The sequence below is a fragment of the Panulirus ornatus genome, chromosome 29 (assembly GCF_036320965.1).
Source record: "Panulirus ornatus isolate Po-2019 chromosome 29, ASM3632096v1, whole genome shotgun sequence".
NCBI lineage: Eukaryota > Metazoa > Arthropoda > Malacostraca > Decapoda > Palinuridae > Panulirus > Panulirus ornatus.
Window position 1 is genome coordinate 20375644 of NC_092252.1, and position 16468 is coordinate 20392111.

Consider the following 16468-nt stretch of genomic DNA (forward strand, 5'->3'; position numbering starts at 1 on the left):
CACGGGACTACAGGAACGAGTCATCACAGTACACGGGACTACAGGAACGAGTCATCACAGTACACGGGACTACAGGAACGAGTCATCACAGTACACGGGGTACGGGAACGAGTCATCACAGTACACGGGGTACGGGACTACAGGAACGAGTCATCACAGTACACGGGGTACGGGACTACAGAAACGAGTCATCACAGTACACGGGGTACGGGAACGAGTCATCACAGTACACGGGACTACAGGAACGAGTCATCACAGTACACGGGACTACAGGAACGAGTCATCACAGTACACGGGGTACAGAAACGAGTCATCACAGTACACGGGGTACGGGACTACAGGAACGAGTCATCACAGTACACGGGGTACGGGACTACAGGAACGAGTCATCACAGTACACGGGGTACGGGAACGAGTCATCACAGTACACGGGGTACGGGACTACAGGAACGAGTCATCACAGTACACGGGGTACGGGACTACAGGAACGAGTCATCACAGTACACGGGGTACGGGAACGAGTCATCACAGTACACGGGGTACGGGAACGAGTCATCACAGTACACGGGGTACGGGAACGAGTCATCACAGTACACGGGGTGCGGGAGTACGGGAACGAGTCATCACAGTACACGGGACTACAGGAACGAGTCATCACAGTACACGGGGTACGGGAACGAGTCATCACAGTACACGGGGTACGGCGGGATCGGTACGGGAACGAGTCATCACAGTACACGGGACTACAGAACGAGTCATCACAGTACACGGGGTACGGGAACGAGTCATCACAGTACACGGGGTACGGGAACGAGATCACTCACAGTACACGGGGTACGAGAACGAGTCATCACAGTACACGGGTACGGAACGAGTCATCACAGTACACGGGGTACGGAACGAGTCATCACAGTACACGGGGTACGGGAACGAGTCATCACAGTACACGGGTACGGAAACGAGTCATCACAGTACACGGGGGTACGGGAACGAGTCATCACAGTACACGGGGTACGAGGAACGAGTCATCACAGTACACGGGGTACGGGAACGAGTCATCACAGTAACACGGGGTATCATTGTGACACAGCTCCAGTTATTGTTGTATCATGTGGTACAGCTCCAATAATGTCGTAATATGTGAACATGTCCAGTACATTTTGTATCAGTGTGACACAGATCCAGTACATTGTTGTATAAGTGTGACACAGCTCCATACATTGTGTATCAGTGTGACACAGCTCCAGTACATTTTGTATCAGTGACACAGCTCCAGTACATTGTATCAGTGTGACCAGCTCCAGTACATTGTTTATCAGTGACACAGCTCCAGTACATGTTGTATCCTTTGACACAGCTCCACTACATTGTATGTATCAGATGTGACACTGCTCCAGTACTTGTTGTATCAGTGTGACACAGCTCCAGTACATGTTGTATCTGTGACACAGCTCCAGTACATTGTTTATCAGTGTGACACAGCTCCAGTACATGTTGTATCAGTGTACACAGCTCCAGTACATTGTTGTATCAGTGTGACACAGCTCCAGTACATTGTTATATCAGTGTGACACAGCTCTAGTACATAGTTGTATCCTTGTGACACAGCTCCAGTACATTGTTATATCAGTGTGACAGCTCCAATACATTGTTGTATCAGTGTAACACAGCTCCAGTACATTGTTATAACAGTGTGACACAGCTCCAGTACTTTGTTATATCAGTGACACAGCTCCAGTACATTGTTATATCAGTGTGACACAGCTCCAGTACATTGTTGTATCAATGTAGCACAGTGTAGCACAGCTCCAGTACATTGTTATATCAGTGTGACACAGCTCCAGTACATTGTTGTATCAATGTGGCACAGCTCCAATACATTGTTGTATCAGTGTAGCACAGCTCCAGTATACATTGTTATAACAGTGTGACACAGCTCCAGTACTTTGTTATATTAGTGACACAGCTGCAGTACATAGTTGTATCCTTGTGACAGAGCTCCAGTACATTGTTATATCAGTGTGACACAGCTCCAGTACATTGTTGTATCAATGTAGCACAGTGTAGCACAGCTCCAGTACATTGTTATAACAGTGTGACACAGCTCCAGTACTTTGTTATATTAGTGACACAGCTGCAGTACATAGTTGTATCCTTGTGACAGAGCTCCAGTACATTGTTATATCAGTGTGACACAGCTCCAGTACATTGTTGTATCAATGTGGCACAGCTCCAGTACATTGTTGTAATATTTTGACGGCTCCAGTAGATTGTTTTATCAGTGTGACACAGCTCCAATACATTGTTGCAAGTGTGACACAACTCCAGTACATACTTGCAAGTGTGACACAGCTCCAGTACGTTGCTGTATAAGTGTGACACAGGTCCAGTACATTGTTGTGCCAGTTTGGCACAGCTCCAGTACATTGTTGTATCAGTGTGTCACAGCTCCAGTACATTGTTGTATCCTTGTGACACAGGTCCAGTACATTGTTGTATCATTGTGTCACAGCTCCAGTACATTGTTGTATCCTTGTGACACAGGTCCAGTACATTGTTGTATCATTGTGTCACAGTTCCAGTACATTGTTGTATCCTTGTGACACAAGTCCAGTACATTGTTGTATCATTTTGGCACAGCTCCAGTACATTGTTGTATCAGTGTGTCACAGCTCCGGTACATTGTTGTATCCTTGTGACACAGGTCCAGTACATTGTTGTATCATTGTGTCACAGCTCCAGTACATTGTTGTATCCTTGTGACGCAGGTCCAGTACATTGTTGTATCATTGTGTCACAGCTCCAGTACATTGTTGTATCCTTGTTACACAGGTCCAGTACATTGTTGTATCAGTGGGACAAAGCTCCAATACAGTACTTTGTGTGCCACAGCTACAGTACATTGTGATATCAGTGTGACACCTCCAGTACATTGTTGTATCTGTGACACAGCTTTTGTGCATTATCGTATTAGTGTGACAGCTCCAGTACATTGTTGTAGTGCGACACAGCTCCAGTACATTGTCGTATCAGTGTGACACAGCTCCAGTACAGTATTTTATCAGTGTGACACAGCTCCAGTACATTGTATATAAGGATGGCACAGTTCCAGTACGTTATTATATTGTGACACAGCTCCAGGGCATTGTGGCATCATTGTGACACAGCTCCAGTATATTGTTGTATCAGTGTGGTACAGCTCCAATACGTTGTCGTAATAATGTGAAACATGTCCAGTACATTTTCGTATCAGTGTGACACAGATCCAGTACATTGTTGTATAAGTGTGACACAGCTCCTTTACATTGTTGTATCAGTGTGACACAGCTCCAGTACATTTTCGTATGAGTGACACAGCTCCAGTACATTGTTGTGTTAGTGTGACACAGCTCCAGTACATTGTTATATCAGTGTGACAGCTCCAGTACATTGTCGTATCAGTGTGACACAGCTCCACTACATTTTTGTATAATTGTGACACAGCTCCAGTACATGTGGTATCAGTGTAACACTGCTCTAGTACATTGTTGTGTCAGTGTGACAGCTCCAGTACATTGCGGTATCAGTGTGACACAGCTCCAGTACATTGTTGCATGAGTGAGACACAGCTCCAGTGCATTGTTGTATCTGTGACACAGCTCCAGTACATTGTTGTACCTGTTTGACACAGCTCCAGTACATTGTTACATTATTGTGACAGCTCTAGTACATTGTTGTATCAGTGACACAGCTTTAGTGCATTATTATATCAATGTGACATAGCAGCAATACATTGTATTATTGTGACACAACTCTAGAACTTGTGGTATCAGTGTGACACAGCTCCAGTACATTGTTATATTATTGTGACACAGCTCCAGTACATTGTTGTATCAGTGACACAGCTCCAGTACATTGTTGTATCAGTGACACAGCTTTAGTTCATTATTATATCAATGTGACACAGAAACAATACATTGTTGTATTATTGTGACACAACTCTAGAACATTGTGGTATCAGTGTGACACAGCTCAGGTACATTGTTGTATCAGTGACACAGCTCAGGTACACTGTTGTATCAGTGACACAGCTCCAGTACATCGTCGTATCAGTGTGACACAGCTCCAGTACACTGTTGTATCAGTGACACAGCTCCAGTACACTGTTGTATCAGTGACACAGCTCCAGTACACGGTTGTATCCTTATAGCACAGCTCCAGTACATTGATGTATGAGTGTGACACAGCTCCAGTACATTGTTATATCATTGTGACACAGCTCTGGTACATAGTTGTATCCTTGTGACACAGCTCCAGTACATTGTTATATCAGTGTGACAGCTCCAATACATTGTTGTATCAGTGTAACATAGCTCCAGTACATTGTTATAACAGTGTGACACAGCTCCAGTACTTTGTTATATCAGTGACACAGCTCCAGTACATTGTTATAACAGTGTGACACAGCTCCAGTACTTTGTTATATTAGTGACACAGCTGCAGTACATAGTTGTATCCTTGTGACAGAGCTCCAGTACATTGTTATATCAGTGTGACACAGCTCCAGTACATTGTTGTATCAATGTGGCACAGCTCCAGTACATTGTTGTCATATTGTGACACCTCCAGTAGATTGTTTTATCAGTGTGACACAGCTCCAATGCATTGTTGCAAGTGTGACACAACTACAGTACATACTTGCAAGTGTGACATAGCTCCAGTACGTTGCTGTATAAGTGTGACACAGGTCCAGTACATTGTTGTGCCAGTTTGGCACAGCTCCAGTACATTGTTGTATCATTGTGTCACAGCTCCAGTACATTGTTGTATCCTTGTGACACAGGTCCAGTACATTGTTGTATCATTGTGTCACAGCTCCAGTACATTGTTGTATCCTTGTGACACAGGTCCAGTACATTGTTGTATCATTGTGTCACAGCTCCAGTACATTGTTGTATCCTTGTGACACAGCTCCAGTACATTGTTGTATCAGTGTGACACAGGTCCAGTACATTGTTGTATCAGTGTGACACCTCCAGTACATTGTTGTATCTGTGACACCTCCAGTACATTGTTGTAGTGTTGTAGTGTGACACAGCTCCAGTACATTGTCGTATCAGTGTGACACAGCTCCAGTACAGTATTTTATCAGTGTGACACAGCTCCAGTACATTGTATATAAGGATGGCACAGTTCCAGTACATTATTATATCATTGTGACACAGCTCCAGGACATTGTGGTATCATTGTGACACAGCTCCAGTACATTGTTGTGTCAGTGAGTCACAGCTCCACTACATTTTTGTATGTGTGATGCAGCTCCAGTACATTGTGGTATCAGTGTGACACAGCTCCAGTACATAGTCGTATCAGTGTGACAGCTCCAGTACATTGTTATATCAGTGTGACGCAGCTCCGGTACATTTTTGTATCACTGCGACACAGCTCCAGTACATTATATTATTGTGACACAGCTCCAGTACATTGTTTTATCAGACACAGCTTTAGTGCATTATTGTATCAGTGTGACACAGCTACCATACATTGTTGTATTATTGTGGCACAACTCTAGAACATTGTTGTGTCAGTGTGACACAGCTCCAGTACATTGTTGTATCAGTGTGACACATGTCCAGTACATTGTTGTATCAGTGTGACACAGCTCTAGTACATTGTTGTATCAGTGACACAACTCCAGTACATTGTTGTATCAGTGACACGGCTCCAGTACATTGTTGTATCAGTGGGACACAGCTCCAGTACATTGTTGTATCAGTGTGACACAGCTCCGGTACATTTTTGTATCAGTGTGACACATATCCAGTACATTGTTGTATCAGTGTGACACAGCTCTAGTACATTGTTGTATCAGTGTGACACAGGTCCAGTACATTGTTGTATCAGTGACACGGCTCCAGTACATTGTTGTATCAGTGGGACACAGGTTCAGTGTATTGTATCAGGGACACGGTTCCAGTACATTGTTGTATCAGTGTGACACATCTCCAGTACATTGTTGTATCAGTGGGACACAGCTCCAGTACATTGTTGTATCAGTGTGACACAGCTCCAGTACATTGTTGTATCAGTGTGACACATCTCCAGTACATTGTTGTATCAGAGTGACACAGGTCCAGTGCATTGTTGTGTCACTGTGACACAGATTCAGTATATTGTTGTATCAGTGACACAGCTCCAGTACATTGTTGTATCAGTGTGACACAGCTCCAGTACATTGTTGTATCAGTGACACAACTCCAGTACATTGTTGTATCAGTAACACAGCTCCAGTACATTTTGGGTTCAGTGTGACATAGCTCCAGTATATTGTCGTATCAGTGTGAAACAGCTCCAGTACATTGTTGTATCAGTGTGACACAGCTCCAGTATATTGTTGTATCAGTGGCACAGCTCCAGTACATTGTTGTATCAGAGTGACACAGCTCTAGTACATTCTTGTATCAGTGTGACACAGCTCCAGTACATTGTGGTATCAGTGTGACACAGCTCCTGTACATTCTTGTATCAGTGTGACACAGCTCCTGTACATTCTTGTATCAGTGTGACACAGCTCCAGTACATTGTGGTATCAGTGTGACACAGTTCCAGTAAATTGTGGTATCAGTGTGACTCAGCTCTAGTACATTGTGGTATCAGTGTGACACAGCTCCAGTACATTGTGGTATCAGTGTGACTCAGCTCTAGTACATTGTGGTATCAGTGTGACAGCTCCAGTACATTATTGTATCAGAGTGACACAGCTCCGTTACATTGTTTTATCAGTGTGACACAGCTCCAGCACATTGTGGTATCAGAGTGACACAGCTCTAGTACATTCTTGTATGAGTGTGACACAGCTCCAGTACATTGTTGTATCAGTGTGACACAGCTCCAGTACATTGTGGTATCAGAGTGACACAGCTCCAGTACATTGTGGTATCAGTGTGACACAGCTCCGTTACATTGTTTTATGAGTGTGACACAGCTCCAGTACATTCTTGTGACACAGCTTCAGTACATTGTGGTATCAGAGTGACACAGCTCCGTTACATTGTTTTATCAGAGTGACACAGCTCCGTTACATTGTTTTATCAGTGTGACACAGCTCTAGTACAGTAATGAGTTATTAGTTTTATCATTTCGAGTGTATGACATTGTTATATACATACAGTTATAACAACAAACATGTTGACGCGAGAGATGACGTACATGATCAAATATGACAGTCACTGTCATACCAGCCGTTGACAGAGGACTGTTGGCTGGGATGACGGAGGAACGTCTCTCATGTATAACCTATTGTGAATATCAGGAAATATTGAGAGGAATTTGATAACGATGATAACACCAGTGTAACACAGTAAGTGAGTTATTAAGACGGGAACTTGAGGAAGAGATAATGGCAGGTGCATGAGAGGAGACTGAGGCGCTCGCTGTATAACTGAAGAAGTTTTGTTGTTGCACGGGAAAACTGGGTCAAGATAGTGGCACACCCAGCAGTGTGGGTGGACATCCTCCTTCCATTGATGACCTTTGTGTATCCTACACCATCTCAGTGCCTCTGAACCCTCTGGTCAAGACGCTTGTGTTGACCTCTGGTCCGCATCACACACTTCTCCTCCATCTTGGTGTTGCACATGTGTTCTTCTGGTGCACTGGTGGTCCTACCTGGCTACTAGCACCACCTGTGGTCGTACCTGGCCACTAGCAGTGGTCGTGCCCGGTCACTAGCAGCACCTGTGGTCGTACCTGGCCACTAGCACCACCTGTGGTCGTACCTGGCCACTAGCAGTGGTCGTCCCCGGCCACTAGCAGTGGTCGTGCCCGGCCACTAGCAGCAGCAGCTGTTGAGTTGATGATCACCATGTATGAGGTGGTGTGATCAGCAGGATCGGTCGCTGGATGGATGTGTTAAGACTGTGTCTGAGTTCGGAGGAGCACCATCGCCCTCCACCTCTGACCACCTCCTCCATGACCACTTGCGGCGGCTCCTCCTCCTCCTCCTCCCGCAGGCGCGGCATCTCCTCCCTCCTCCTCCCCACCACCACCATGCCCACGCCCCCGGACATCAAGACGCCACTCCTCAGATCCTACGGCCTCCTGAGAAACTACCGCGTCCACACGGGTGAGTTACCGTAGTTTAAAGTTGCCCGCCCGCCACTCCTGACCTACACCGGTGAGTTACCGTGTCTGTAGGGTTGCTAGGCACTTCTGAGGTACACGGATTGAGTTACCGTAGCTGTAGGACTGCCAGGCACTCCTGAAATACACGGGCGAGTTACAGTATCTGTAGGATTCCTAGGCACTGCTGTCGTACACGGGTGAGTTACCGTGGCTGTAGGGTTGCTAGGCACTCGAGAGTTACACGTTTGAGTTACCTTAGCTGTAAGGTTGCCGGGCACTCCTGAAATACACGGGCGAGTTACAATATCTGTAGGGTTGCCTGGTACTCCTGAGGTATATGGGTGAGTTACCGTAGCTCTAAGGTTGCCGGGCACTTTTGAGGTGCACGGGTGAGCTACCGTGGTTGTAGGGTTGCCAGGCATTCCTGAGGTACACGGTTGAGTTACCGTACCTGCAGTGTTGCCAGGCACTCCTGAGGTACACGGGCGAGTTATCTTGGCTTTAGGGTTGCCGGAACTCCTGAGGTTCATGGCTGTAGGGTTGCCGGAACTCCTGAGGTTCATGGGGGAGTTACCTTGGTTGGAGGGTTGCCAGGCACCTATCAGGTACACGGGTGAGTTACTGTAGCTGTAGGGTTGCCGGTGACTCCTAAGGTACACAGGTGAGTTACCGTACCTGTAGGGTTTCCGGGCACTCCTGTGTTACACGAGTGAGTTACCTTGGCTGTAGGGTTGCCAGGCACTCCTGAGTTACACGGACGAGTTACCCTGGCTGTAGGGTTGCCGGTAACTCCTGAGTTACACGGACGAGTTACCCTGGCTGTAGGGTTTCCGGTAACTCCTGAGATACATGAGTTACCCTGGTTGAAGGGTTGCCAGGCACCTTTGAGGTACACGGGTGAGTTACCGTTCTGTAGCTGTAGGGTTGCCGGGCACTTCGAAGGTACACGAGTGAGTTACCGTACCTGTCGGGTTGCTGGGCAGTCCTGAAATACATGGGCGAGTTACTGTGCCTCTATGGTTGCCAGGCACTCTTGAGGTACATGGATGAGTTACCGTGTCTGTAGGGTTGCCGGGAACTCCTGAGATACATGGTGATTTACCGTGGTGGGGGGGGGGGGCGTGCCAGGCACCTTTGAGGTACACGGGTGAGTTACCGTTGCTGTAGGTGTTTCGGGAACTCCTGAGGTTCATGTGGGAGTTACCGTGGTTGGAGGTTTGATAGGCACCTTTGAGGTACACGGGTGAGTTACCGTTGTTCTAGGATTGACAGGCACTCTTGAAGTACACAGGCGAGTTACCATGTCTGTAGGGCTACCATGGGCTCGTGAGTTACCGTGATTATAGGGTTGCCAAGCACTCCTGAGGTACACGGTTGAGTTACCGTACTGTAGGGTTGCCGGGCATTCCTCGGGTACAAGGTTGAGTTACCTTAGCTGTAATGGTTGCCGAGCACTCCTGAGCTGCACGTGTTACCGTGTCTAGGGTTGCCGGGGCCTAGGTACACGGGTGAGTTACCGTGGCTGTAGGGTTGCTAGGAACTCCTGAGGTACACGGGTGAGTTACCGTAGATCTAGGGTTGCCGATAACTACTGAAGTACACGGGGGAGTTACCGTGGTTGTAGGGTTGTCTGGTACCCTTGAAGTAAACGGGTGAGTTACCGTTGCTGCAGGGTTGCTAGGAACTCCTGAGGTACACTGGTGAGTTACCGTAGCTCTACGGTAGCAAGACATTTCTGAGGTACATGTGAGAGTTAGTTTGGTTGTAGGGTTGCTTGGCATTCCTAGGATACACGGGTGAGTTACCGTGACTGTAGGGTTGTTGGGCACTCCTGGGGTACACGAGTGAGTTACCGTGTCTGCAGGGTTGCCGAGCATTCCCGATGTACACGTGTGAGTTATAGTAGCTGTGCGGTTGCCGGGCACTCTTGAGGTACACGGGTGAGTTACCGTGTCTGAAGGGTTGCCGGGCACTCCTGAGGTACAAGGATAAGTTATCATTACTGTAGGGTTGCCGCGCACGCTCGAGGTATACGGGTGAGTTACCGTGTCTTTAGGTTTGCCAGACACTCCTGAGGTACACGGATGAGTTACTGTGTCCCTAAGATTGCCGGACACTCCTCGGGTACACGTAAGTTACTGTGTCTCTAGGGTTGCCGGGCATTCCTGAGGTACACGGGTGAGTTACCGTGTCTGTAGTTACTATTATCATACTGGGAACTACCGTTACGATGTTGCTCGTGATTGTAACGGTTGTATCACGTGAACAACCGAGTGTGAGTAACATTATCCGTGGTTGACCAGGATGGTTGGTTACATCACTTGTATCCACCACAGCAGGATACAGTGGTTCTTGGTTATATATACATCACAGGTTGGTTACATCACTTGTATCCACCACAGCAGGATACAGTGGTTCTTGGTTATATATACATCACAAGTTGGTTACATCACTTGTATCCACCATAGCAGGATACAGTGGTTCTTGGTTATATATACATCACAGGTTGGTTACATCAATTGTATCCACCACAGCAGGATACAATGGTTCTTGGTTATATATACATCACAGGTTGGTTACATCACTTGTATCCACCACAGTAGGATACAGTGGTTCTTGGTTATATATACATCACAGGTTGGTTACATCACTTGTATCCACCACAGCAGGATACAATGGTTCTTGGTTATATATACATCACAGGTTGGTTACATCACTTGTATCCACCACAGTAGGATACAGTGGTTCTTGGTTATATATACATCACAAGTTGGTTACATCACTTGTATCCACCACAGCAGGATACAGTGGTTCTTGGTTATATATACATCACAGGTTGGTTACATCACTTGTATCCACCACAGTAGGATACAGTGGTTCTTGGTTATATGTACATCACAGGTTGGTTACATCACTTGTATCCACCACAGTAGGATACAATGGTTCTTGGTTATATGTACATCACAGGTTGGTTACATCACTTGTATCCACCACAGTAGGATACAGTGGTTCTTGGTTATATGTACATCACAGGTTGGTTACATCACTTGTATCCACCACAGTAGGATACAATGGTTCTTGGTTATATGTACATCACAGGTTGGTTACATCACTTGTATCCACCACAGTAGGATACAGTGGTTCTTGGTTATATGTACATCACAGGTTGGTTACATCACTTGTATCCACCACAGTAGGATACAGTGGTTCTTGGTTATAAGTACACATAGCAAAAAAAAACTATCGCGCGTTTTTTGTACGAAACAAAATGACGCACCAGACGTGGAATAATGGAACAGTGAACATTTTCCTGTGAGATGGTGGTAGCCCTGATGTCCCTGCCTGTGGGTGTCCTCACCTATCTAATGGCAACGATATATCCTTGCGTATGTAGTACAGTAGATGGCATACGTAAATTGAGCATGTCAATGTAATATTCTGCACAGTAAGGCATATTGCAGTGATCATTGTCTCTTGCAAAGTGACAAATTCGTGGTGTAAAATAATATACTACATGGTAATACGAGACCCTGCTTCATACCGGAGGTGATTTACCTGTCTGCTGGTTTAGATTAATCAGCAACCTCACGTAATATGTAGTATCACCTGTGTGACTGATAACAGTATGTCACAAACCTGGCACCACATCATAGTATTTAGTAAACCAACATGAAAAGTAATGACTCTTTTCATGGATCTGCATTAGTTAACTTTCCTTTAACAGTGAAAATCAGATTTCTATATAACATGACCATACACATGTTGTTGGAGGTTAAGAAAGTCATCTTTGACTGTAAATTTTATTATTTCAATACTTGGTATAACCTCCTTCCGTTGCCAACACTTCATTGAGCCTTCGAGGCATGGATGCCACTAACGTCTGCGTTAAGTTCCTACCAGAGGGGCTTCGTAGATGTTGCCATGCTTGTAAAACATCATTTACGACTGTAGCACGACATCGATGTTGTCGGTCAGGCATGCCTTGCTGCATGGCCGCCCATACGTGCTCTATCGGGTTGAGATCAGGCGATTTACAGGATGTGGCAACACTGTTATCCGTGGATGGCGAGCATACCACGCATTTACAACCCTGGATGTGTGAACTGGGCTGTTATCTTGGACGAGGTCAAATGGCTCCGGCTCTGGAAACAGCATAGCCCCCACTGAAGGTAGCAGGACCTCCTCCAGTATCTCAACGTATCTAGGTCCGGTCAAGTGGCCAGGCCCGACACCAGCCAGCACCATGATGGTCCAGCACTGACGCGCGCGCCCACTCCTCCTGCTACCCACCTCATGTTGTGTCTCGTATCTGGTTATATAAAATGTATCAAATTACATAAGACACACGTGTGTCTTAATCATATTAGTGCAACTGTTGCTGCTATATAAAGATGATAACTAAGTAAATTAAAAGATATTAACTAAATATGTAATAATTATTTATTATATCACATCGTACATGGAGATTATTGCTACAGTATTTACATATGCCGTATAAAGTGATCATGATCACTGTTAGTCACTTCAAAAATAATGAGTGTGCATAACTCCAATGTAATACTGCAGCACAACAGGACGTGTCAAGCAGCAAACCACTGTGGTGGCCGTGGCACCCTGGTTTCAAAGCACTTCCGGAATGGTTGTTCATGTTGGCCTCACCATAAATTGTCATTATGAAATGGAAAATATGTTATATAGCATAACCTGTGTGTGTGTGTGTGTGAGACAGAAAGAGCTAACCTGGTGTTAGGATGCCGCCAAACATGTTTGTTTGCAGGGGGACCATCGCTGCACAAGGTTTTTTCATCACAAAAGATGACGTTCTCCCAAAACTGATGTGGCTTGTCCGCATACTCCAGGAACGCATACTCCACCCTGCTCTCCATGTTGGCCTCACTTAACACAGGTTTTGTTGCTGGTATGCGACCACGTAGCCCCTCACAGTGATGTCTGTCTCGGACAGTTTGAGGCGTGCACTGCAGACCAAGAGTATCCCGAATGTTGCTAGCGGTCGGGCAGCAATGACAGCTGCTATGGCCTAGGGAAAGGATGACATATTGCAAATATAACATTGTTTACATAACATCAAGTGGTCCAGTATATATGCAACATCATTTACCTGATCATCTTCCGGGGTTGTGCAACGTGGGCGCCCACGCCGATGCCTGTTGTCTGTGTTGCCCAACTCTGCCTGTCGGTGAATCCATCGTGCTACGGTTGACAGGTGAATACCAAGACGTCTCCCAATTTCAGAGTCGCTGTAGCCCTCATTATGAAGCTGTAGAATAGCTTCACGTGTCGCTTGTGAGGTCACCATGGTAAAATTAGTTATACCACAAAAACAACCTTTCGACATTGGCTCGCAGTGAACTATACCCGAGCTGTTTCATTGTTTCAATAATATATCGCATGTCTCATTACATTTCCTGCATGGACACGAAATGGCGGTGTAAGATAACCTTTATGGACTGCCACGAACCCAGATGTGCTATAGAATAATACAATATCAATAGTAAAACATATTCATCCCAAATTACACCAATACAATATGAAGGTATTGTGTTTACCTGGCATCACATTGAGGTATGCTGCAACTACCACATGCGGGAGTTGCCACATATAGCTGTGTGTGTCTCACAGATATATTACACACACCAATTCAAAAGTAGGGGTTCGTACTGCCTTGTATGATGTAATTTTATTGTTAATAATATAATGCCGCTCTTGTGGCACGTAACTTACATGGGTCTAGCATAAGACTCTGGAAACCTGTGGCTTCACGCACGTATACCAACCCTACCGGCATGGTACAACAGGTTGGTCAGTGATCATTACACACGTCTTCAGACCCACTCTGCGCGATAGTTTTTTTTGTTGTGTGTACATGGTTATGTATGTATATGTCTGTGTGTGTATATATATATGTATACGTTGAGATGTATAGGTATGTATATGTACGTGTGTGGACTTGTATGTGTATACATGTGTATGTGGGTGGTTTGAGCCATTCTTTCGTCTGTTTCCTTGCGCTACCTCGCTAACGCGAGAGACAGCGACAAAGTATAATATATATATATATATATATATATATATATATATATATATATATATATATATATATATATATATATTCCTATGAGTCCACGGGGAAAATGAAACACGATAAGTTCCCAGGTGCACTTTCGTGTAATAATCACATCATCAGGGGAGACATGTGATTGTCAATCACATGTTTACCAAATGGCGTCCTAGCTTCGTCTCTTCGATGTATATCAACTGACTTATATTTCTCTCTTGTGTCTCCCCTGATGATGTGATTATTACACGAAAGTGCACTTGGGAAATTTTCGTGTTTCATTTTCCCCGTGGACTCATAGGAATATATATATATATATATATATATATATATATATATATATATATATATATATATATATATATATATATATATATCCGTTTGAGCAAGTGGAGTAAAGGGAAAGGTGTTCATTGTGTGTGTAGGGGTTATGAAGGTATACAGGTAAGGGAAGTGGTGTTGTACACCTGCCAGAAACCCTCGCCAACTATTCTATACATACTTGGTAAAGCACCCAACCCTCAGTTGCCTGTCTCACCCCTGTCCTCTTACGTAATTGTGGTCATATTGTGTCCAGTTTGTTTACAATATTGTTTACACAATTATAGGCATATTGTGTCCAGTTTGTTTACAATATTGTTTACACAATTATAGGCATATTGTGTCCAGTTTGTTTACAATATTGTTCACACAATTATAGGCATATTGTCCAATTTGTTTACAATATTGTTTACACAATTAGGCATATTGTGTTTGTTACCGTGTATAGCGTATATGGAAGGCTGAGGTTCATTTCGGTGTACAATATGACGTGTCCAGCTGCACCATCAGTTCTCTCTGACGTGTCCAGCTGCACCATCAGATCTCTCTGACGTGTCCAGTTGCACCATCAGTCCTCTCTGACGTGTCCAGCTGCACGTTCTCTCACGTGTCCAGCTGCACCACCAGTTCTCTCTGACGTGTCCAGCTGCACCATCAGTTCTCTCTGACTTGTCCAGCTGCACCATCAGTTCTCTCTGACTTGTCCAGCTGCACCATCAGTTCTCTCTGACGTGTCCAGCTGCACCATCAGTTCTCTAACTTGTCCAGCTGCACCATCAGTCCTCTCTGACGTGTCCAGCTGCACGTTCTCTCACGTGTCCCGCTGCACCACCAGTTCTCTCTGACGTGTCCAGCTGCACCATCAGTTCTCTCTGACGTGTCCAGCTGCACCACCAGTTCTCTGACGTTTCCAGCTGCACCATCAGTTCTCTCTGACGTGTCCAGCTGCACCATCAGTTCTCTGGCGTGTCCAGCTGCACCATCAGTTCTCTCTGACGTGTTCAGCTGCACCATCAGTTCTCTGACGTGTCCAGCTGCACCATCAGTTCTCTCTGACGTGTCCAGCTGCACCATCAGTTCTCTGACGTGTCCAGCTGCACCATCAGTTTTCTGACGTGTCCAGCTGCACCGTCAGTTCTCTCTCACGTGTTCAGCTGCACCATCAGTTCTCTGACGTGTCCAGCTGCACCACCAGTTCTCTGACGTGTCCAGCTGCACCACCAGTTCTCTCTGGCGTGTCCAGCTGCACCATCAGTTTTCTGACGTGTCCAGCTGCACCATCAGTTCTCTCTCACGTGTTCACCTGCACCATCAGTTCTCTCTGACGTGTCCAGCTGCACCACCAGTTCTCTCTGACGTGTCCAGCTGCACCACCAGTTCTCTGACGTGTCCAGCTGCACCACCAGTTCTCTCTGACGTGTCCAGCTGCACCATCAGTGCTCTGACGTTCCAGCTGCACCACCAGTTCTCTCTGTCGTCCAGCTGCACCATCAGTTCTTTCTGACGTGTCCAGCTGCACGTTCTCACGTGTCCCGCTGCACCACCAGTTCTCTCTGACGTGTACAGCTGCACCACCAGTTCTCTCGCGTGTCCAGCTGCACCATCAGTTCTCTCTGACGTGCGTAGCTGCACCATCAGTTCTCTCTGACGTGTCCAGCTGCACCATCAGTTCTCTCTGACGTGTTTAGCTGCACCATCAGTTCTCTGACGTGTCCAGCTGCACCATCAGTTCTTTCTGACGTGTCAAGCTGCACCATCAGTACTCTCTGACGTGTTCAGCTGCACCATCAGTTCTCTGACGTGTCCAGCTGCACCACCAGTTCTCTCTGGCATGTCCAGCTGCACCATCAGTTCTTTGACGTGTCCAGCTGCACCACCAGTTCTCTCTGACGTGTCCAGCTGCACCATCAGTTCTCTGACGTGTCCAGCTGCACCATCAGTTCTCTCACGTGTTCAGCTGCACCATCA

General features: G+C 46.0%; 1 protein-coding gene and 1 long non-coding RNA gene across 2 annotated transcripts in view; one reads left to right on the plus strand and one right to left on the minus strand.

Annotated features, from left to right (window-relative positions):
* The window catches only part of Gdap2 (ganglioside induced differentiation associated protein 2), a 695029-nt gene that overhangs the window by 217801 nt on the left and 460760 nt on the right, over positions 1-16468 (plus strand). The window lies entirely within an intron of this gene.
* Positions 11890-15333, minus strand: LOC139758182 (uncharacterized). The gene is made up of 3 exons (XR_011714781.1): positions 13223-15333; positions 12844-13141; positions 11890-12412 (listed from the first exon to the last, which is right to left on the minus strand). It is a non-coding gene; the product is annotated as an uncharacterized lncRNA (long non-coding RNA).